The sequence below is a fragment of the Suricata suricatta genome, chromosome 5, assembly GCF_006229205.1.
Source record: "Suricata suricatta isolate VVHF042 chromosome 5, meerkat_22Aug2017_6uvM2_HiC, whole genome shotgun sequence".
Lineage (NCBI taxonomy): Eukaryota > Metazoa > Chordata > Mammalia > Carnivora > Herpestidae > Suricata > Suricata suricatta.
Window position 1 is genome coordinate 111,661,718 of NC_043704.1, and position 22,617 is coordinate 111,684,334.

General features: G+C 38.3%; 1 pseudogene; it reads right to left on the reverse strand.

Moving 5' to 3' along the window:
• Positions 1-225: 225 nt before the first annotated feature.
• LOC115291243 lies at positions 226-21,677 on the reverse strand (annotated as a pseudogene).
• Positions 21,678-22,617: the final 940 nt, after the last annotated feature.

The following is a 22,617-nucleotide window of genomic DNA, read 5'->3' on the forward strand; positions in this document are numbered from 1 at the left end:
TTTCTAGATTAAGGCAGAGATATTTCTAGGTTAACAAGACCAGATTTGACTTTGTACTTTATTCTTTAAACAAATTGTAAAGAATGGAGGAAAAAATAGGTTATTTATAGAAAATATGTACTGAGAGGTACAAATTTGGTGACAGAAGAGACTTAAGTACATGTTGGCATCTCAGAAGCAATTCTCAAAGAGCTTAATTTTTACTTTCTTGGATTTTAAGCATGTCTAAGATCCTTCTTCATCCTTGATCTTAGGAGCCAAATAGCACTTTCAATGTCCCATATCATGGGGCACGTGGGTGGCTCGGTTGGTTAAGCATCCGACTCTGGCTCAGGTCATGATCTCATAATTTGTGAGTTCGAGCCCCACGTCAGCGTCTGTGCTGACAGCTTAGAGCCTGGAGCCTGGAGACTGCTTCCGATTTTGTGTCTCCCTCTCTCTCTGCCCCTCTCCTACTCATGCTCTGTTTATGTCTCAATAATAAATAAACATAAAAAATTTTAAAAAATAATAAATGTCCCATATCAGCAATTTTATACTCTACAACAAGGGGTAGATCTGCAGACCTACTGAGTGTTACTGTAGCAGAGAGTGGAGTGGCTTTTGTAAAGAAGTTCAGGTATGTCAGTGCACAAGTTAGCTCAACTGGCTCATTCATCTCTATGCTAATATCTTCCTTCTCTTTATCCACATTACTTGTTTCTGACAACTTAATATTTCCATTTCCTTGTTCTCCACTTGCAGAAAACTTCACTCCATCTTTTGCACAGGAAATTGCAACAGCATCTCCAATATGAGTGAGATCTTGGCATATATGTGCAAATTCACCAGAAGACATCTTTACTGCATAGCTATACTCTTGTTCTGGAATCCAAGTTGTGCAACATCTAAATTCATTAATATCATTTCATAGTCTGAACCTGTTTCTTTGTTTGGAGCTTTGGATAGAAGTGCCAGGGTGTCTGCATTATCTTCAGCCATTAATGCAACAATGTCTTCATTGCCAGCACATTTTAGTGTTTTGGACGTGCTGGTGAGATTCACACCCATGGCCAAGTTGTGGTCACAGCAGTAGGTGGTGAGGCCCTCTGGATGCAGGGTTAGCTGCACCGAGGAGACATGAGAGGAATCCATGCTCTGCAGATTTATGCCGCTGGAGCTTATGTCCCAGCAGGCCTCACTGATGAGATCCTTAAGTGCTTCCAGCACCTTCTTCAGGATGGAGCCCTGGACCAGGCATGCCTCGAACGTGGTGACAGAGTCACAACGATGTGGCTACAGGCAAAGCTAAGGGGGAAGTTATAGCCTTCTTGGGCTCTTGGGATAAGAGTGAGCCAGCAAAAGTGGAAATGAAAGCCTGAGACCCCAGGAAGATAACAACCTCTCTCTCGCTCTTTGAATTTCCAGTTCCCACAACTGTGCCTGACACTCTTGAAAGGGTCTGGGCTCTGTGGTCAAGGAATGTACATTGTAAAGGGAGAGGTATACAAACATGGAATCCCAGGTGTTACTGGCTGTGCTTAAGGTTGACATAGGTTGCTATGGGACCTCCAAGGAGAACCACTGCTCGTGTGCACAAGTGGTGGGATGGGTAAAGTGTTTCACAGAAGACTTCCCGCAGGCAACCGCTGAACTGAGTTTTGAAGACCAAGTAGGACATAACAGCGTTTTTGGCCAGGGATACAGCCAATGTGCAAAGGGCTGAAGGTGAGTTAGATGATTCAGATACATGTGAGTGGTTGAGCGAAGACAGTTGGCAGAGTGGTGGAATTGAGGTTGGCAAGGCTGGTGGAAAGAGGGTGACAGGCCTGAAAGGCTCTGCTAAAAAGCTAGGGCTTTATTCTGAATCTGATAGGAGCAGTAAAATTGGAAGGATTGTAATCATGTTCAAATTAATATTTTACTTCTGGCAGCAACAGGGATGATGGATAGGAGGTCCTGAGACTATAGGTGGGAAAGCCAGTTTGAAACCTTTGAAATCAAACAAGTAATTTATGTTTGAAAGACCCGCAGCATACTTTGCCCTTTCCCTCCTTTGTACACAGTAGTTGCTTTGATGATAAACATGTTTTCTTCCATCTCCACATGCTTTAGCATTACCCATTGTTTGAGGTCCAGCTTGAATGAATGAATATGTGTAGTGTGGGCCACAGAGAACCAAGTACACAACCCTGGATCTGTTGCTGAGAGTATGTGGCAGGCGATTTTCCTGATCATTCATGAATTCATTCTGGGCATTTGGGGGCAGAACACTTGAATGTCTTGTTGTTTTCTACATGCCAGACACTGTAAAATGCTATGTTTATAAGGATTATCTATTTAATCCTGACAACCGCCTGTATAGTAGGTGTTATTATTAGCGTTCTGTTATGGATTATTCAACTGAAGCACTGTTTTGTAAGTAAATTGCTCAAAGTCACACTGTCATCAGTAAAGATTAAAAATAGAATCTTGGAAGATTGGCACTAGAGCCATAATAACATATTTCCTAAAGAACATTAGACTAAAAGTCAACAGAGATGGATTCTAGTCAATAAATGATAATTATCATATATCCAGCTTCATAATCCAGTAGATAGGTGTTATTATCCCCATTTTAATATGAAGGATACAATGGATTAGAGGGTTTAAATTAATTGTACAAGGCCACATAGCTTTGGATTTGAACCCAGGTATATATGATTCCAAAGTTAATGATTTTAATCACTTGGAAATGCCCTTTCTGGTATTTCTGGTACTGATTCATTTGAATGGTCTATGATACCAGACTTTGAGGTCCCAGGACTGTCATCTGTAAAATGGCAGAATTGGACTAGATGGCATCAAGATCCCTCTGCTTTATCATCTGTGATCTAAGAGCATCCCAGAGCCCCCATTGATTTCTTCCCCTGTTATTCATCTTCACTGCTTTGGGTTGGGCTTACTATTTTGAACAATGAGAGGAATGTGAAGAAAAAGATGACCTGGATAGGTAGCTTGCCAGGTGAGGAAGGGGTAGAGGGTGGAGGGCTGGCTCCCAGCCAATTGAAAATTAAAAAAGTAATTGAGGTGGTAGCAAACCTGAAGTCGAGCTCCATACAGCTGAAGCATTGGAGAACACTGGGGAAATGATTGTAGAGTTTCAAGTCACCCAGAGGCCCTGTGAGAATCTTAGGGGAATAAAGGGTATGCTAGCAACGAGAGCGTGTGGCAAGTATGGCATACAGGTAGGGCTGAGAATGGAATTCAGTGAAGAAAAACCAGGACTTAGTGGATAGTCTGTTGAGACAACATTGTGTTGAGAATAAAGGTGGAGAAAAGCAGGTCAGTTGGGTGACACCTGATCAAGGCAGCTTGTCTACAATGGAAAGATCACATGCCATTTGGGGACATTTCCTAGGAAATGTGTTTGTGAAAAACCCAAGTTTAAGTAGATAAATTGCTGGGAAAGCTTTCAGGGGAAGAGATACAGGTCATGTGTACGAGGCTAATCATATCAGATACAGTTGGGGCTGTGAGGTATACAATCAGCAATATGCCTTCTTAGAGTTTTTATGTCTCAGAAACAAAAGCATAAAAGATGAGAAAGGGTGAGGTTTTAAGAGAGTGAAGGAAAAAAGACATAATTGGCACATGGTAAAGAAAAAAAGTAGGAAAATAGGAACCTCTTTGTGCAATCGATGTGCAATACAACTGCAATAGATCATTAGGAAGACAGGCCCTATTCCTGAGTCTCTCAGGCCTCCGAGCAATTGCTTAACTCCCTCTGAAATATGGAGGCAAAGTTATAATGAGAACAAGTTGTCATAGACCCAGAAACATTCTTGCAGTGGGATGCTTTTTTTTTTTTTTTTGCAATATAAATTTGATGGGATTCCTTTCTTTTTAGAAGGGTAGGGGCGCCTGGGTGGCTCACTTGGTTAAGCGTCCGACTTTGGCTCAGGTCATAATCTCATGGTTGGTAAGTATGAGCCCTGTGTCAGGCTCTATGTGGACAGCTCAGAGCCTGGAGCCTGCTTTGGATTCTGTGTCTCCCTCTTTCTCTCTGCCCCTCTCCTGCTTGTGCTGTCTCTCTGTCTCTTGAAAATAAATAAACATTAAAACAAAACAAAACAAAACAAAAAGGATAAACCTAATCACATTTTCCCAATGGGAGCCTGATAATTAGAGATATCCAGTTTATTATCCTTATTTCATTTTCTCCATATCGAGTAAGGGTCATTTAAGTAAAGCATGCTTAACATATGTTGGAGAGACTGATTACACACCCACTGTTACAAAAAATAAAGACTGGAGACATTTCAACATGTAGATGAGGTGATAGAAAAATGTAATTTTAATTTCTAGGGTCCCAAATGCTATATCATGGAGTTCTGAAAATGTGACCTGTGATAATGACATAACCAACTGCACTCCAATGTCACAACTAGGAGTCTGTGAAGATGAAAACAGGAAGAAAGAAATTGTTTTAGGTGCTGTTATAATGTAAGACAGTTTTCCAGAGGCAAATGCATTAATAATAGGGTAGAAACTTGAGACCTCACATATGTTTAAGTGTTTGGGAAAATATGGAGCCTTCCTTAAGCCAAACAACAAACATGGCAGATCTTACTTTTGCTTACTTTTGCTACTCGTAAGTAGTGAAGATGGGAAGAGAGACACTGTGGCTTATTTTTCCAAAAGTTTAGGGAAGACACTGCAGAGAAGAGAAATGGCGTCTGTAACAACAGGACAAATCCTTTTAGGGATGGGGCAAGTAAATTAGCATATACTATTTATTGAGCATCTGTTTTGTTACAGGAGCTTTACTAAGTATCCGTGATTTCATTTTGTGCTCAACAAATCCAGTCTTGCTCTTGAAAATGAGGAACTGGAGAATCAGAAGAGTCAAAATATGCTCAAAGTCACATAGCTACTAAAGAGACAAAGTTGAGGACTGTCTCTAACCCCAACTGTAGACTTTCTCAAACTATCCAAGCTTTGGGATTATCATGTAAGTCATTAAAGGGCAAGTATGATGCAAGAGGTAGATGGTAGTGCAGGAAACCTGGCTGTTGTGCTTTAGGGATGACATAGAGACATCTGTTGCTCCCACCCCTACATGCGGTTAAACAAAACAATAATGATATTATCTTTATAAATGGTAATATTATCTATAAAAATGATCATAATGTACATACTTGATTTGCAACCTGATTTTTGCTCAAACAGATGGCATGTGAAAATAATTTTTCTACCTTAAAATTATTAAGACTGGGTATTTGAACAATATTTTGACAGGGGTGCCTGGGTGGCTTGGTCAGTTGAGCATCTGACTTCAGCTCAGGTCATGATCTCAGTTTGTGAGATCAACCCCTGCATTAAGCTCACTGCTGTCAGCGAGAAGCCTGCTCCAGATGTTCTGTCTCTCTCTCAGCCCTTCTGCTTATGCTCTGTCTCAAAAATAAGTTAAAAACACTTTTAAAAAGAATAATATTCTGACAAACAAACCATTTGCTTTAGTGGGAGTGTTACAATATTTATTAAATTTATTGAGAGTGCCAGAGGAGAAGTAAGACCAGTAAGTGTTAATGTTGTTTATATCTACTAAAATAACATTTATTAGGTGAAGCAGAATAGCTTAATCTCATACAAATTTGATGTCCATTTAATTAATAATTAATTAATATTAATATCAGAGTACTAAAAGTGCTAGGTATACAAAGCCTAACTGTATGTCTTTTGAAACTGGAATTTTTATAATTCCCTTAATCAACAACAGAATCCACAGAGGAACTTCTTTTCTGATATCATGAGACATCAGATTATGTTATCACATTAGTTTGGCTGAAAGCAAAACTATTCAGAGACACTATGACATAGTATTTGTCCTCTCCTTTAAGGTACTCAATTCTATCCTTGGATCAAATAAAGTGTTTAGGCTGTAATGTATTTTTATATCTTGAACCCCTTCACTGACATTAATGAGGATCCCTATAAGAAACACATGTATGCAATATGCTCCTACATTTGCTATAGAAATGCTATTGAGGACAGTGTCTATCATACGACTTGATGGCCCCACTGTCAAACTCCTTCAGAGAATTTGTTTTAGATTTCAATGCTAGGAAATAATGTCTTGTGGAGAGTCTGATATATAATTCCCCCTTCTTCATAATGACAGCAATTTGAATGATTGTGAGTCCTAACCTTTCCATCCCCAACCAGGAAGCTTAGAGCCAAATTTGATGCCAGATCAAATACATTATGTTAATAATTTTAACATGTTGGCATTTTCCTTTTTCATAATATTGTTTTCTATTTCCAATTTATTACCCTTATTTTATATTTGTATGTAAAGGACCATTCTTCCTTGTTTTCTTGCTTAACTTAGACTGCTAAAGCAAATATCTTTTCATTAAAGGAATGTAGTATTATAAATGCTGTGTTTTACCACCTTACTCATTTATTTTGTTCATTTCATTTTGCCATGTGTGTGTAATCTCATAGGATTTTTCTCTTGATCCTTGGAATTTAGAAAGCACGTCAGGATATAGCTGGTTTCGACTCTCTTTTCAATAAACTTACCTTGCCATTAGTGAACTCTTGGCTTAAAGACTAAAACCTCTCTTCGTCTCAGAGAAATTTTCTTCCTTTAGTTCTTTGATGATTATTTCCTCTTCATTTGATCTATTCTCTCATGAACTAACTTTTTCTTGAAATTAAACTCTCGTAAGGTGGCCAGTTCATCCTGGTTTGCCTGGGACTTTGCCAGTTTTAGTGAAAACCAGGACGGTTGGTTACCCTATACTTAGCTAAGCTATTGTGTCCCTGAGGACAGTCGTTTTCAAACTATTTATAGTGACAGAAGAGCTTTTAATTTTTAATTTCAAGTCTACGGTGGACTGATTTTTTGGAAAATACAATAAATTCAAAAGTAAAAAAGACATAAATACAAGTCCAATTAAAAAAGTTAGTTTTATTTTCTTTAAAATTTTTTAATCTTTATTTACTTTTAAGAGAGAGAGAGAGAGAGAGAGAGCAAACGGGAGAGGCAGAGAGAAAGGGAGACCCAGAATCCGAAGCAGGCTCCAGGAGCTAAACTGTCAGCACAGAGCCCAACAAGGGGCTCGAACTCATGAAATGCAAGTTCACAACCTGAGCTGAAGTCAGAAGTTTAACCAACTAAGCCAACAAGGCGCCCCTAAAAAGTTAGTTTTAGATTTGAAAGACATATAATCACTCTGCCAAAATGTTCCAAAAGTTTTAAACGCTTTCTGTCTGTGTCTGTAGGTAGCTTGTAAGAGCTGGTGTCACTCTGTGGACTGCACATTGAGTAGCCCTGCTCCAGGACTTCTCTAATCTGCTCTGATAATCCCTTCCATCTCCTCCACTCCGCATTCTGTTCTCTCCAGCCAGCACTAAATGCCTCTTTTGTGTCCAAATACCCCATTACATTAAGCTGTGCACTTCTTAAGGGAGAGAGTTGGAATCTTATTTATCTTTCTATGCCCAGCAATCCATCACTCTGCCAGACGAGAAGTTTGTTAGGCTGCTGTATTCATTCTTTATTGAGATCTGAAGAAAGTACAAAGTTTTGGTTATGTACAAAGTTTTCGTTATGATTGTTTTGGGGAAGGATGAGATTGTGGGGGCTTTCCTTCTTTTTTGTACTTTTCAGTATTTTCCTAGTTTTTTTTCTAACACACATATTACTTTTTAAATAGGAAAATTTAGGCATTATTTTAACAACTGATACTACAGAGTAAGTGAGATCCACCTCGTGGCTTGTTGTCAGTAAAAAGCCCCCTTTCACAGTGTAGTTGAATTGTAGGACAGAGGCCAACTTGTGGAAGAAAGAAAAAACAATGCTAAATAATCCCTGTCTTCACTGAGGAACAGGATCCTATTCTCATGCTCTTTGGACTTGGAAAATCATCAAGACATTGGAATGACTAATTTGAGGATACAGTCAAGAAAATATTGTACAAATTGCCCCTTAAAAACAGAAGATAGAAAGTGTTTCCTTTTCACACTGTGTCCCTTTGCAAGTGGCTGGTGATGTTATGAAGTTCAATAACCACTGGCATTATTGAGACACTGGAATAACTGGATGTGATCATTTAAACTGTGAGTGATAGGGCTCTGACTTCCTCACTAGACAGTGGTGCTGCTTGAACTGGCAGTTAATCAGTTTAAAAGTGACTTATCGGTAATGTACAATATGACTAATTTAGCAGCTAAGCAGTTTCATTGTGATCTTGGTGTCAGTGGAATTCCTGTCACCTATCCAACAGTTAAGTCATATTGCATAATTGTTGGGTGACATCACCGTGCTGCAAGATTATTGGCTGAAGAAATAAAAAAAAGTTTCCTGGACTGTCAGCCTTTCCGGTATCTGAACGCACGACTTGTACTGTTACTGCAGTACAGCTGGAGAGGAAAGTAAAAATGCTAGTTGAAGTGGCTGGCTTTTGGTTTGTCATTGAAAACCACAGTCTGTAGCACACGGTAAGATTCTCCAACATGCCTAATTACGAGGCCTCTTCCCTTTATGTGGGACTTCACAGTGCCAGTCATTAAGGTATGGGGAGGGGAAGCTGAGACAATGGCACTCTCTTGTAATGAGGGCATTTAATTTTTCTGAGAACTTTACAGTCTTCTCTGTGGAGAGAATAGTTTTAAGAATGCAGCTCACAATCTCCTATGCACACAGACACTGAAAAGATGGTCAGCTGGGACCCTGTTGAAAACCTTTTATGGTTAATAGCCTGGCTTATTTCCAAGGGAACTGGAAGTTCAGGTTAATCAGCACAGAATATATACACTTTAAGTTTATTTAATTAAATATCAAGCTTTAAAATGACCCACATAAAACTAGAGCTATGGCTGCTTGAAATTTATAATACTATGGCTAGCATTTATTGTATACTATGCATCAGCACTAAATACATATATGAATTTATTTCACTTGATGAAGTAGATAATTGTATAATCCTTAATTTATAGATGAGGGAATGCGGACTCTGGGATCATACAATTGTTAAAGAGTCGAACAAGGACCTGAACCTGGGTAGCTCAGCACTAGAGCACACAGTCTTCACTGTTGCCCTCCGCTGCATCTTTTTAATAACAACAATAATTACTGCTACTTCCACCTACTGGATGCCTTTTAGGTGACAGGCACTGTACTCTAACTCTGAGATACAGGCTAAACTATTATTATCCTCATAAGCGCCTGGGTGGCTTAGTCAGTTAAGCCTCCGACTTCAGTTCAGGTCAGATCTCACGTTTGTGGATTCGAGCCCCACGTCAGGCTCTGTGCTGACAGCTAGCTCAGAGCCTGGAACCTGCTTCAGATTCTGTGTCTCCCTTTCTCTCTCTGCCCCTCCCCCTCTCATGCTCTGTCTCTCTCTGTATCAAAAATAAATAAAACATTAAAAAAATTTTTTTAATAAAAAAAAAAGGAAAGTGAATCACAGAGAAACTAAATTATACGGAGAGTAGCTAATGAAAATAACAATTCAAACCCAGACAGTCCAGATCCAGCGTCCATGCTGTTAGCTACCATGCAAGACTGCTTTTCATAGAGACTATTTATTGAATACCTACTAATGTGTAATCCTTAGAACAACCCTGTGTTTCCTATGATCCACAGTAATACCTGCACTGTAGGTATTATTAACCCCAATTTATGGATGAGGAAACTGAGGCTATAAGACATCAGGTAACCTGCCAGCTTCTAAGTCACAGAGTCAGAATTCTTCCAAGTCCATTGGACCTCACCATCCCACACCACTATCTGCAATTCTGATGCAGGGTGACAAACATGTCAGGTAAAGGGCTCGAATCTCAGGACTCACTGAGCGTGAGGAGTAGTATCTTGGTGTGGGCATCCCCAGAGAATGGGGCCTGCTAAAGAGAAGTGGGAAAGGTCCTGAGAATCAGCAGTGTTCTGATGAAGAGGCGTCCCTCCCTAAGTGCCCTCTCTCCATTTGTGGATTCTGGGTAACCTCCTGAATGTGGTCAGACTCTCCTCTCTCCTTTTCTCTTTTTGTTCTCCTCCATACTTCCAAAACTGCACTTCTCTGCCCTCCTTTGGTTAGTTCAGAACCTTGCACATGCTCAGTTCTCTTGCCTTGTAAGGGTTTCCTCCCCACCCCCAAGCCTCCTTTCCTTTTGTAGCACATATTCACTTCTGTGGAATGTGGCCACCCATAAGCATGACACACATTTTCAAAAGGCTTTAGAAATGAATGTGATTAGAGAATTTAATTTTGTTAAAGGGGACGTGAATCAACAGGGCACGTATGTAACTGATTATCTTTACAGTATCGGTGTCCCACCTTCAAGAGTGTAATAATTTTAAAAATCTGAAATCACAACAAAAGGCAAAAAACAAACTAAAAAACAAAAGATTGAAAAATGATTTGAATATTACAACAGTATTTACTTTCAGGTTTTCAAAAGTAAAGAGTTCATTTTAAATGTTATTCTATGAAAGGAAACCAAATGTATCTATTCATTTAAAGAATATTTATTTTGTAAAAAAGAATATTTATTTTAGGGAAGTAGAGATTAAAATATGTATGATATATCCTGCATGTACCTAAATACTTAGAGAACAAACTTATGCTAGAAGAGTGAGACAATTGTGAGAGAGGGTTGGTCTAATAAGGAAGTGAACTCTCTGGAAGGAATGATGTAGGGAAACTTCTTGAAGGAGCAGATACTTAGCTGAAACTAGAAGAACTGGTAGAATTAGAATAGGTTGATTTTAGAAGTTAAGGAAAGGACGGTCCATATAGGGAACTCATGTGTGACAGAAAAACAAGATGAAGGTATAAGAATGTAAATCCTTCTCTAAGGTACATGGCTATTAAGTAATATGAGACTTTTCAATAAAAATCTGCAGGGATGGCCAGATATTTGTTCTGCTTTTATACCAGAGATCAAGATGTAATGGAAAAGCATGTTTCATCCTAAAATTAGAAAAGGGAAAAGCTTAATATTTTGATGTGCTATAAGCTGGCCATCCCTTGAGCACATGAATCTCCCTTTAAATGAAGATAGGAGAAGATTCAGCATTCTGAACAGTTCGACAGCACTCTAAAGGTGTGCTCATCTAAAACTCCCTCTGAGAACTATCAGTGGACAGGGAGACTACTGCTGGACCATCTGACCTTATTAGTGACCTCAGGTCAATTATCCCATCTTCCTTGATCTAAGTTCATTTTTTAAAAAATGATCAGGTCCTTCAATTAGACAGTGGGCGAATACTGCATTGGGAACTTCTCTCATGTTCCTAATCAGTGTCTGGAGGTGACTTTATTATAGCAAAGACGGCCTTAAGATAAATAAGTTCATTTTGGTTCTTTAATCACTAAATGCTATGGGATATGGTCCAGAGGAAGTAATTTCATTCATTCATTCATTCATTCATTCATTCATTCATTCACTCATTCATTTGTTCGTTTATCCATTTAGACATTAACTAAGTACTTACTGTGTCTATCAGCCTCTAAGATGGCTCCCAATGGTCTCTGCCTCCTGGTATGCATGGTCTGTGTGATTCTCTTCCACATTTATCAGGGTAGCTCTCTGTGTGACCAACAGACCATAGCAAAAGTGTTGGTATGTCACTTGTGATACCGTTTATTTAAAAAAATTGTGGCTCTGCCATGCTTTCTTTCTTGGACCACTTGCACTGGAGAAAGCCAGCTGCCATAACACAAGGAGAGTCAGTGGCCTATAAAGAGGTCCATGTGGGGAAGCACTGAGTCTCTCTGGCAACAGCTGGACAAGAACTGAGGCCTTCTGTCTATAGTTATGTGAGCAGGCCATCCTAGAAACAGATACAACAGCCCCAGTCAAGCCTTTGGATGACTGCAGCCCTGTCTGACACCTTGATTTGAGCCTTAGGAGACTCTGAGACAGAACACATCCTTCAAAACAGCTCTTGGACTTCGGATCTTCAGAAAGTATACTAGATACTACATGTTGCTTTGTTGCTTTAATTTTGCATTTCTTTAATTTTGTTTTTTTTTTCACTTTGCAATAAATAATGAATATGTCTACCATTTGCTACTGTGATAAGCACCAGGAATGGATAGAGCTTGATCTGACCCTCTGGAAGCTAACGGTACTCAAAAAAGCAACAACAACAGATATCTCAGCACCTGTGCACCGCATAGTACAACAGATGCTACCATGGAGATCCCGTACAAAATGCTATAGGAGGCAGGAGACAACAATGAACTCTTTTTGGAGAGAAAAGTGTCCCCCCAAAGACAGTAAAATAGACATCTGGAGATTAATCTCCAAGAAAACATTGGGACTTTTCCAGAAAAGAAGAATACCAAATGCAAAGATCCAGAAGTGAGAAACCATTGCAAGTCTTAGGAAATGTGTTCTATATAGTTATGGCCAAGGATTTGTGTGAGGATTCCTTGCTAGGAAAAATAGATCTCTCCTTAGATGTGAGAAGCCCTTGACAGGGTTTAAGCAGGAGAATGACATGATCAGATATATGTTTTAGACAGACAGCTAGTGTGGGTTTCACCAGAAAGGCCAGGTCAGACTAGGAGAGCGGAGAAATAGAGGCCTTATAGAAACCGTTACAATTCTTCTCAGGAGCTACTTCTGTTAGAGGCTAGTGAGCTTCTGATGTGACTATATCACTCATACATTTTTTGATTGATCCTTTATTTAAGATAATTGTATTTTTACAATATTTTTTAAATTTTTTGTTTTTATTTTGAAATTTCAGATTTACCAAAAGGTTACAAAACTAGTACAAGAAATTCCTATATATTGTTCACCCAGCTTCCTCAAATGTTAACATTTTACATAAATAACCACAGTACAATTATTAAAGCCAGGGAATTACTATAACACTTTAAACCAGTCTACTAGACTTATTCAAATTTTACCAGTTGTCTGATTAATGTCAGATTCTTTCTGGTTCAAAATCACATTTTATTTTTATGTCTCCTTAGTCTCTTTAGTCTCCTTTAATCTAGAACAATTTCTCAACCTGTCTTTGTCTTGTATGACCTTGATATTACTGAAGAATACCACCCGGCTATTTTGTAGAATGTTCGTCAACTTGGGTTTAGCTTATCTGATATTTCCCCATGATTAAATTTAAATTATGCATTTTTGGCAAGAATACCACAGAAATGATGTTATGTGTCCTCAGTGCATCATATTGGAAGTCACATGCTATGTCTCATTATTGTGATATTAATTTCGATAACTTGGTCAAGGTCGTGTTTGCTAAGTTTTTCCACTGTAAAGTTATGATTTCCATTGTAATTAGTAAGTATCTTGTGAGAAAGCACTTTGAGGTTATGCACATTTCCTGTTTTGTTTTTTCAAATCAAACTTTTGCCCAGGAATTTTGACATCCATTAATGCCTGAAGTAACAACTCTTTGGTGCTTGCCAGACGGTGACAATCAAGAGATTTTGAATTGTGTTGTGCGATCATCTTAAAACATATACACAAGTTCTTTGATACTCCATTTTTCAAGAAATGAAGCCTAATTCCCCTCTCCTTTTTTTGTCAGTCTATATTTAGTGCCTCTCTCCTAATGAATAGAATATGTCAGAAGTGACTTCAAAGACCAGGTCAGAAAGGGCATTGTGATTTCCTCTTTGCCCCTCTCTGAGCTCCCTCACTTTGGGAGGAGTCGGCTGCCATGCATGAAGACACTTAAGCAGCCCTGTGGAGGCTAGCATGAACTTGCAAGGCGGAAGAGTGAACGTGAAGTGAATCCTCTGCCCCCAGGGAAGCTTTTAGACTGCGGTCCTGGTGAACACCTTGACTGCAACTTCATGAGAAACCCTGAGCCACAACCATTCAGCTAAGGCACTCCTGGATTCCTGACCTACACTAATGAGAGTGCAAGATAATAAATATTTATTGTTTTCAGCCACTAAATTTTGGTGTAATTTGTTCCACTGCCATAAATAATGAATTCATACTGGCAAGTTGAAAGGAACTCATGAGAAAAATGTTAAGGAAGAAAAAATGCTAGGAAAGAAAGTGTACCCAAAAGAAAGGGGTGTGTAAGAAGGCATATTAAAATGGTGAGGAGGGGTGCCTGCTCAGTTGGTAGAGCAGGCTGAGCATGTGACTCTTGATCTGCAGGTCACAAGTTCAAGCTCCATGTTGGCATGGAGGCTACTTAAAATAAAAACTTTAAAAATTAAAAAAACTTAAAATGATATAAGATCCTACTTCACTTGATAAGCTAAATTTAAAAAAATCTGATAATACAAGGCATAGAGAATTCTCAAACCCTGCTGGTCAGGTTGCAAATTGGTGTTATTTCAGAAAATAGTTTGACATTATCTAATGAAGCTGAAGATACACAGACCACCAGATAAGTTATCAGAATCCTATTCCTAGATATGCATGCAGCAGAAATAGGCTCACATGTACATCAAGAGACACGTACATGAATGCTCATAGCAGTTTTACTCATAATATCCTGAAACTGGAAACAACCCAAGTATCCATCAACGGTAGAATGTGTAAAGAAATTGTGGGACATTCATTCACCAGAATACTGTGTATAAATAAAAATTAACCAACTGCAGCTACAAGCAATAATGTGGATGAATCTTAAGAACAATGTTGAGTCGAAGAGATCCAGCGCAAAGGAATAGATATTGCATGATTCCATTTATGGAAAGTTCAAAAGCAGACAAAATTAAATAATTATTTTATTAGAGATGCATACTTAGGTGATAAGCCCATTAAGAAAAACAAGAAAAGTGAATGTCATGAAAGTCAGAATAATGGTTCCTTTGTGGGGAAATATACAGGTAGTGGCTAGAAAGGGGCCATGGGTAGGGTCTTTTGGAAATGTTCACAATATATCATTTCCTTTTGTTTTTCCTTTAAAAATTATGCCTACTGTGATTTAACTTACATGCAATAAAATTATCATAATATTTTATATATGTATAATGTAAACTGTGTATTAGTCACATAGATGTTGATTTTATAATAACCTATGAAATGATTCATTTGTATTCTGTACACTAATATGTCATATTTTACAGTTTAAAAAGTTAAAAATAGAGTTGGAATACAGTCGAGGATCCTGGGAATCAGACTGGATCAAAGGTGATCCCAGTTCGTGTGAACTAGCCATTAGGGTTCTGTTAAAAAAAAATTAGCATGCTGGGAAATCAGACCGAAGATAGCACACAGTAGGCAAGAAGCTGTCTTCCCATCTTACATGTGGAAACATCACTGCACGGGCCAGTGGTCAGATCCTGGCTGCCGAAGCAGTATGACTTATGAGCTTTCTACCTTGAGAGCTGAAAGCAGATGGGCCCTAGGGAAGGCAGGCTTGATGCTGCCAAAGTTATGAAGAAGATGAAGCCTTTGTATTTCTGCTTGTGTTTCACTTCTCCACACCTTTGTTGGACTCTCAGCTGCCCGCATGATCATCCGTCTTCCTTCCTGTCACATACCCACATCTGAGGTCAAAGCAGGTCTATAAGCCAGGTTTGCTGCCTCTTGGTCTAGTCAGCGGTATCACACTGGTGAAAGGCATTTGAACCTTAACTTTTATCTCTGATTATGCATGGATGGTTTTGTGTCCTTTGGTAAAATTTCTGTCACCAGGGACTGGTTGTATTGAGGTGTATTTTGGGTGAAATAGGCCTTCCTGCCCCAGACATAGCATGCCGTAAGCTCTGGTCTGGTATGCCCTGGGGAGACAAGGTGTCAGGGTACTTAAAAAAAATCACCACAAGTGATTCAGGCATGACAACCTGTATCCTGCATGACAATGTGCCTTCTCTCCACACCCTAACCCTCACTGAGAACCACCCATTTACAGGAAGGCCATTCACTGAGCAGATATAATATCTATGCGTTCATTCATTCATTCAACAATTATATCTTGAGCTCTAACTATGCGTCTGGCCCTCGCCGGCACTGGTGATTCAGGACTGAACAAAAACAGGCCTGGGCCTTGCCTTCTTAGAATGGTTTAGTACACAAATTAATAAAACCAAGCAGATAAATGTAAAATCACAAGTCAGATAAGTGTTATGAATCTGAGTTTATTCATCAAGAAGAGAGCTGAGCAGAAGAGTAGATTAATAATTAGGATTTTCGAATATAAAGATGAGGAAATTACATGGAGAATGGCTAGTTATTTTATAGTGAGAAAAGACATAAAAAAGATATTAAAAAGTAGGTTTGCTCTATAACTACAACTGATGAAGATTATTACTATTGATATTTAAGAATCTTGTTTATCTGCTCCAGTAGTTCTCTCAAACCACTTTGAAAAATATTAGGCTGTAAAATAATATTGTTTAATGTCCAAAAAACCTACAGGAGGTTTGCTGTAGCATAAAGGATTTAATATAATAGCTATCATTACCAGAAATTTTGTTCTGTGTCGGGTATGGTGTTAAGTGATGTATTTAAATATATGTATAAGCATATACATATGTATCTAAATATATAATAAAGATATGAAATATATGTTTATTATATATTATATGTTGGTGATATGTACATGTAAATACATCTATATCAGTGATTATGTATCTAATAGTGATTATACTTCTGTATTAAACATATGTTAATAGAACCTCACAGTATCCTATAGAAAAAAGAAATTAAGACTCAGAGAGATTAAATAACCTAAGGTTACACAGCTAACATATATATATTTTAATAACACTTTATCGATACATAATTCACATAGCACAAAATTCACCCTTTTAAAATGCACGATTCAATGGTTTTATTATATTCACAACATTGTAAATTGCTGCTGATTTTTAGGTCATCTTCATCACTCCAAAAAGAAACCCTCTACACCTAAGTTTTCACTTCTCATTCTTCCTTCTCCCAGCCCTTGTAATCACTAATCTCTACTTTCTTTCTATATGGCTTTGCTTCTTCTGGATATTTTATAATAACATAATGATGGTATGCAGTCTTTTGTGTCTGGCTTCTTAGGGTGATATTTTTTTTAAGATTTTATTTTTAAGTAATCTCTACACCCAACGTGGGGTTCGAACTTAAAACCCCAAGATCAAGAGTTGCATGCTCTTTCAATGGGGCCAGCCAGGTGCCCCTAGCATGATTTTCTTTTATGTTTATTTACTTTTGAGAGACAGAAAGAGAGAGAGACAGAGTGTGAGTGGGGGAGGGACACAGAGAGAGGGAGATACAGAATCTGAAGCAGGCTCCAGGCTCTGAGTTGTCAGCACAGAGTCCGATGCAGGGCTTGAACCCGTGAACCATGAGATCATGACCTGAGCTGAAGTCTGAAGCTTAAACCACTGAGCCACCCAGATGCCCCCACCAAGGCGATTTTTAAATAGCTATTCATGTTGTAACATTTATCAGTACTTCATCTCTTTATATTACCAAATAATATTATATTACCTGGTATACCACATTTACTTATCCATTCATTTATCATGGACATTTGGGTTGTTTCCACATTTTGGCTATTATGAATAATGCTGCTATGAACATTTGTATACAAGTTTTGTGTGGACATATGTTTTCCACTTTTCCCTGGGTATAAGTTAGAGATGGAATTTCTGGGTCACATGCAACTGTACTTCAACCTTTTGAGGAACTGCCGGGTTACCACTTTCCATTCCCACCAGCAGTGTATAAGGGTCCTAACTTCTCCGCACCCTCATTAGTTATTATCTGTGTTTCTGATGATTACTATTCTAAGTAGGTGTGAAATGACATTTCACTGTGATTTTGGTTTGCATTTCCCTAAGGGCTAATGATGTTGAACATCTTTTTATGTGTTTATTGGCAGAATACTATATGAAATGCTAAAAATTTTTAAATTTAATTTAATTTTTATTTTTTTCTATGTTAGAGAGAATGTGAGCAGGGGAGAGGGGCAAAGGGAGAGAGAGAGATAGAATCTTAAGCGGGCTCCACTCTCAGTGCTGAGCCCGATGTGGGGTTTGATCCCCTGAACCTGGGATCATGACCTGAGCCAAGATCAAGAGTTGGGTGCTCATCTTATGGAGCCACCAGGCACCCCTATGATAAATTTTTTTAAATACAAGTTACCAACCTTTATAAAAAGGAATAAAAAGACTATGTACCAAACTGTTGACAGTGGGTAAATAATGGACTCATGCGTGAAGTTGACTTCTTAAATTTTACCTTCTGCATTGTTAATTTTCACAGCAACAGGCATACATTCCTTTTATAATTAGAAAAACAAACCACAGTTCATTAAACAAACGAACAAACAAACACAACATACAGAGGCAGATCATCTCTAACCCTGGACTGTCACAACATTCCCGTAGGCACTGCATTGCCGTCTTCTTGCATCCAAAAGTGCAGAAAAGTGTGGTTAAATGATTTCTGAGCCAGGTTTTGGAATGCATTTTCCCAGGGTGACAATGTTATGAATTGTGGCGATTGCAAGGCTAGCCCATTCTGCTGCAGGTTAGGTATAGGCTTCTGAGACTATCTTGTAAACTTAACTACCGAATTTGAGATTGATTCTAAGGATAAATGTGTTCTATTGCCAAAATGCTCAATTTTCAAATGTATCCTTACAATCATTAGAGAATTGCCTAGACAAGTAAATATAATGAATAAATACAAGAGTTTGAGTGTGAATGCAGCATGTTATGGCAATGTGTTCAATATTTTTAATTTTCTCTCACCACGGAATGTTTCTTTGATTTCTCACTTGCTATTTGTATAGCTTATGAAGGCAATTATATTTCTATTTTAGTATTGTGAGAAACAAAATTGATAATGGAATGCATAAACCTTCAGAACATATAAAACTTTCTTGATTTCAAACATTAATTTTTCAGAATATGGAAGAAATCAGCAGTTCTTTGGGAACTGACTTTTTTTCACCCCCAGACATTTATCCTGGAGTGAATATTTATGGTCTGGAGAGAATCCCCCGAAAATAGAAATGTTGTCATATTTTTGTTTATATGTAACACTTATTTCTTACAAATGGCACAGAATGCTAATTTAAAACTAACTCTTAAAATGAGTTCAGAGAAGCTTAGTTTAGAATTAATTTATAGCTTAAACATTGAGGAAATATTTGGGTCAGTTCACTGAGACTGTTGAAAATTTATATGATGATTATTCGGATTCCATCTCTAAGCAGCAAGTTACTCTCAGTGCAAAGAACCCAACAACATCTAAGGTTATTGAAATGCCATGCATATAAGCATCTAAGCTCCATTTGAAATTTGCATATGTATGTAGGGGATGGTGTGTGTGTACCCACATCGCCCCCCACCCCCACCCCACACACTATCCTTAAAATTACCTAGAATGTGAACAAATAATAGCCTTCCATTCCATGCTAGTCAGTAATATCGGTCAGAGAGATGGTCATTTGTGAGACTCAGCAAGTATCCTGCTAATGATTAGTTTCATGCCCTGACTCCAGCATTCTGGGTCCACAGTGGCTGGCCCACATTCAGACAGTGAGCTAGTGACAGGCTCTATGGAGAACAGAGCACTTCTCTGTCCACAAAATTCCAGGCATCAGGATGAACACATATGTACTGTATACTTTGAGAATTTTTATATGACTCGGTATAAATGTATATATTCATAGCCTCATGAGCGCATGTCTGTAAATATGGGGGTCTCAATAGCTTCATGCATTTTCCTCACTAGCCAGTGAGTTCTTTGGTATATTTTATAAATCCTCTACTATTCCTGGAGAGGAAGTACTAAATTTCTGAGGTTTTAACAAATGTCATGTTTCAGTTAACCATGTAGAAATTATCCTAGTATAAGTACTTTAAAAAATGTTTTTGATTTTAAATTTTATTTTAAAATAACACAAATAATTCATGTTCATAGAGTAAACATCTAAAATATAGGTAAGTAAAAAAAAAATCATACCTGCTCCCACCACCTGGAGATATAACAATCATAATAAATTTGTTGTATTTTTTTACATATAATTTTTTACATATAATTTGATGTAAGATTTTTGTCTATGTACCTTTATGCATGTATATACTTTCTTATAAAAATAGATTATCATATAGATGTCTTAAAACATTCTGCTTCTAAAATTTAACATACCAGGCATACTTTTCCATTTCCAATATAATATTTAGTAGCTATAAGCCAAAGGGATTCTAGTTACATGGTACCAGGAATTCCTGGCCCCAAAGAACTCAGTCTCGTCCAGGGCTGTGCTTCCTAAGAGAGTGGGCTGCACAATTGTGAAATCGAAAGGTAACCAAGGGGCAGCTATCTTAGGTGGCTAGATGTCCATCTAAGTGTGAATAAGTGTGCATGTGTTGTGTGTGTGGCATTTTACGGTGTGAGACTGAGTTGGGGTAGAAAGAGGGGTAGACTCTAGGCCAGGGGCCAAGGACTAAGGGCCAAGTTCTGGGATTGAATATTCCCACACTACAATTGAAAATTCTAGATTTAATTCTAGCTTCCAGATAATTTTGAAGCTATATTTTTCAAGGTAAAAGATAAAATATATTTAATTGAATAGTTTCTTAGATTGCCTTTGTAACTTCAAAATATTATGTATATGGTAGGTGTGTGATTCTCCATTTGCATTGTAGGGCCCCCAAAATGTCAGGAGCAGGCCTGAATATATATATTCTATGACTTCTACTTTCTAGAATGTATATTTTGTTTTGTCTGTTTAATTTAGTTTAAATTTTCCTCATGGATGAAATGGAGTAGTACATAAAAGTGCTTGTATATTGACAAGTTAAAATTCAGCTTAATATATTTATTGAAATTTTCCATACTTCACACTCTACTTGATATAGAGACAGAGGTAAAAATACACAGCCAGACTGTTATGGAGCTCACAATATCCTAGGGATCTCAGACATGTGAAATGATTACTCCATGGGGTGACAAAGTAACCCCATCTGTCAAGTGTAGACACGGGTACAGAAGCCACAGAAAGGAAATAGGGAAAATCTATAGGGGTCAGAATCCTGGGATCAATTAATTACCCTGGTCAACTGTAACCTCACAGCAATCTTATAAAGGCTGTAAAAAACCATCTCACCCAAGATGAGTGTTATAAACTTTCTAAGTAGTTTAAAAGTCTTTAAAGTTTTTGATAAATTTTATAAATTGGTCATTTGATGAAGTAAGCATTCAGGAATTCACTTTCAGCAAATGGCATTTCATTAATTGGCTTGCTTTCTTGAGGGGAAGCTCCAACATTCAAGGTGGGATATAAAGAATTCACAGAAGTTTGAAAGGGAAGGAATGTGGTGCCTGACTGATGAAAACTATTGTGAAGAGAGAACAGCACATGTGTCATGTTGGAGGCATGGAAAAGAATGGCATGTTCTGAGAAGAGTATTTTGAAACATTAAAATAAAAAGAATGAGAGAGTAAGTGAAAGTATTGGTCTGAAGGGTTTTGTGGCCTTGGGTCCCACGGAGGTTTACCCTATAGGAAATGAAAGCTAACCAAGAAGAAATCGAAGCCAGGAAATGAGAACATTAGACTGCATTTTAGACAGCTCCGTAGTCCAGAAGGAGGGAATTCACTGCTGAGAAGGCAGAATACTTCAGGGCCATGATGAGGGCAAGTTCTGGATTCACGCTGCTGGGATTCAGCACCTGTTTCTGCCACTTAGCACCACCTGTGTATTTGGGTAAGTTCCTGATTTTCTCATTGTAATAGCTGTGAAGATTAAAGGGAGCCATACCTATGAAGTGCTTAGGGCAAAGACTGCCAGAGACAGAGCTCTCAATACATGCTACTAGTAATACTAATAGTAGTAGATGTAAAAAATAAATAGTATTATCTTTCCGTAGTTCAAAAGAAAGATATTATGGTCTGAACTGGGGTAAAGGAGTGGAAATTATGAGGAGGGATGGGGATGAGAAAGATAAGAAATGTATTTGACAGGACTTTTAGTCCAGTAGATTCAGGAAAGAGGAGATCTGTAGCTTGAATGACTGAATGGAAGGTGTTGGTACCAAAAAGGTTTGGGAAGGCAGGGACAAGGACAAACTGGGTGGTAGAATATCATGAATTCTCTTTTGGAGATGTTGAGTTTTAGATACTTGTGGGTCATAAAGGTGGAGATGTCCAGAAGGCAGATAGATATCCAGGCTGGAGCTGAGGAAGAGTAAAGGCTACATGAGCCAAATGCAACATAATAGACTTGTTGAGAACGAGCTACACTGACATATAAATGATTTTTCATCTAGTTGGTCCTTGATGCATGACTTCTGTTAGTATCCAGAAGGGAGGGCACCTTAATGGCTACCTCAGGTTCAACTTTCATTTTTGCTGATCAACCCAACTGGGTAGGGTATCTTTATTCTGAGACCCTTTGTTAAGGACTGGATATCTAAGTCCCCCCACCCCAAACTCACATATTGAAATCCTAACTCCCCAGTGTGATGGTATTTAGGGACAGAACCTTGGAGAGGTAATTAAGATTAGATGAGTTCATGAGGGTGGGACACTGGTATGATGGGATTAGTGCTCTTGCAGACAGCCATCTCCAAGCCAAGAACAGAGCTCTCCACAATCCAATCTTGCTGAATCTGATCTAAGATTTCTAGCTTCCAGAACTCTGAGAAAGTTTTGTTGTTTAAGCCATTTTATCTATTTTGTTATGGTACCTGCATCTAC